This window comes from Myotis yumanensis, unplaced genomic scaffold (assembly GCF_028538775.1).
Source record: "Myotis yumanensis isolate MYYU_CA2020_CCGP unplaced genomic scaffold, mMyoYum1.0.hap1 SCAF_3, whole genome shotgun sequence".
NCBI classification, from domain to species: Eukaryota; Metazoa; Chordata; class Mammalia; order Chiroptera; family Vespertilionidae; genus Myotis; species Myotis yumanensis.
In genome coordinates, this window is record NW_027223754.1 from 211,235,880 (window position 1) to 211,238,235 (window position 2,356).

Consider the following 2,356-nt stretch of genomic DNA (forward strand, 5'->3'; position numbering starts at 1 on the left):
AAGAGCTGGTAAAGAAAGCCAGAGGGTCTGGGGTTGGACACCAGACAGAGGGGAATCCAGGTCCCACTGAGCGGCTGTGATTGGGTGCTGGCTGGCCTTCCTTTTCTCAGCTGCTAGCAGCGGCCACTATCCCCCTCCCTCCCAGGGGTGCAGAAGGGAGACCCAGGTTCCGCCCCAGCCGGGGCCAGCTGGACCGTGGTGGGCAGGTGCAGAACCAGGAAGCAACCAGAGGGTGCAGGAGTCAAAGCCCTGTGGTGCCTTAAGTGAAAGATATAAAAGTCACTTCAATGATTTTTAAAAGCCAGCACAACAGGATCATTAACTGAGATCAGTTTATTCTGGGATTCTCAGCGGGGTGCCTCCCCAGGGGCATTTGTGAGCTTTGTGGAGTCCTGTTTGGTTGTCCAGAGGACAGAGATCCGGTCACATGGAGGTGGGACAGTCTCCCATCCCCAGCGACATTCCTGGAGCTGAGAGGCCGGTTGCGACTGAGCCAGGCTTCACTCCAATTCTTGTATGAACACTCGGGACTTTTGTCCGGAGTGAAAAACAGACTTGCCAGGAAGGTAGCTGCGCAGGAGCCGAGGAACTGGGTCCTGCTTTGTTTGGAAATTGACCAAGAATTGTGCCCACCTGAGAGCCCAGGAGCCCGGCGGCAATTGGGCTGAGACAGTTCAGGGGCCTGGCATTTGGGCAAACCCTGACCGAACCCCATTTTATAAGTTCCTTTTCTTTCTTGCTCTTTTATAACATAGAGCTGTGTGTGTGTTTAAATTCTGTACAGACTAGTGATATTACCTGTGAATTCACTTCTCAGGTCTCAGAGGGTGAAGAATCACTGACCTAGTTCATGTACCCATTTTATAGGTGGGGAAACTGAGACCAGGAGAGAGGGGAGACCAGATGCAATTCATGCCCTTCTTCCCTGCTCCAGGAGACAGCTTCCAGCGGCTCAGGCAGATGTGCGTTCAGACCCTGACCCTCAGGCCCGTTTTCTCACCCTCCAGATGGAGGCAGGAATGAGGAGACCACTGTGTGCTGGGCTCTGCTGAGCACCGGGCTGGGGCTGGACCCTGGGAGGCCAGCACTTAAACTCCTGGCGCCCTTCCTGTTCAGGTCCAATCCCCGAGGTGAGGCCCGGCGGGACCTCAGGTCTGTCCCACAGTGGGTGTGGGCGTGAAGGGCCACACAGTGGGTGTGAAGGGCCATGGGGGTCTGGGGTCCCAGGTCAGTCCCTCTCCTGCCCACTGGAGACAGAATAGAAGGTGAGAGGAGAAGAAAAAGGGACGCTCCTTTTCCTGTTAACTCCCCCATCTCCTCCTCTTCCCTCCTCCACTCCAGCCACACTGGCCTTTACCATGTTCCCTGCGCCTCCCAGCAGGTCCCTGCCCCAGGGCCTTTGCACTTGCTGGTCACTCTGATCCATCCTCATCTGCATTATCACCTCAGCCACCTGCCTCCTTTGATCTGCCTCGGAAGTCTATTCTACAAGCTTGTTCTGACCACTGAGGGCTCTTTGCTTGCTGTTCCCACCACCTCAAACACCTACCCCACCAGGGCGGATCCTTCCCACCACATCCCCGCAGGTCATCTCCTGGCAGGGCTTCCCTCCCCTGGCATTTACCACCACTGCTTCCTTGCCTGGTGCCTTGCTCACTAGCTGCCTAGGAGCAGGGAGGCGCGCGTGGGGGCAGCCAGAGTCCCCAGCACGTGAAACGGCTGGTGAGATGGGTGCGGAAACCAGTGAGCGCCTTTCTCCGTGGAGCCTTCCACAGGGCAGGACACCGCCTCACCAGGCCCCACCTCCAACCCCAAAGCCACTGCTTGCTGAGCCTGTCTCTGCAGCAAAACTGGGGCTAATGGCTCCACCCTGCTTCCCTCGTGTCGGGCGGAGAGAACTAACAGGAAGCCCCTGGGACATGCAGAGAGCCCAGGACAGACCTGAGGTCCCGCCGGGCCTCACCTCGGGGATTGGACATGAACAGGAAGGGCACCGGGGAGTTTAAGTGCTGGTCTCCCAGGGTCCAGCCCCAGCCCGGCCCCTGCCCCCAGGAATCTGTCCTAGAAGACAGCCTGGAAGGTGAAGCAGCCAGTCACTCACAGAATCCACCAACTGGAAACAGCAGACTGTCCGACCGCGGGGTCCTGGTGAGTGAGCACAGGGAGCCCCCCACTCCCCCCGACATCGGGGAAAAGCAGGGCCACTCGGCGGTGCGTGTGGCGTCACTGGTCACCAGCGCTGGCCTCGGGGGCGGGTGTTTTCCTGTGTACTTTCCAGGCCGCACAGCCTGTCCCCTCCTGCACCCCCCCCTCCCCCCCAGGGACACAGGTCACAGCTCAGGGAGCCACACGAGGG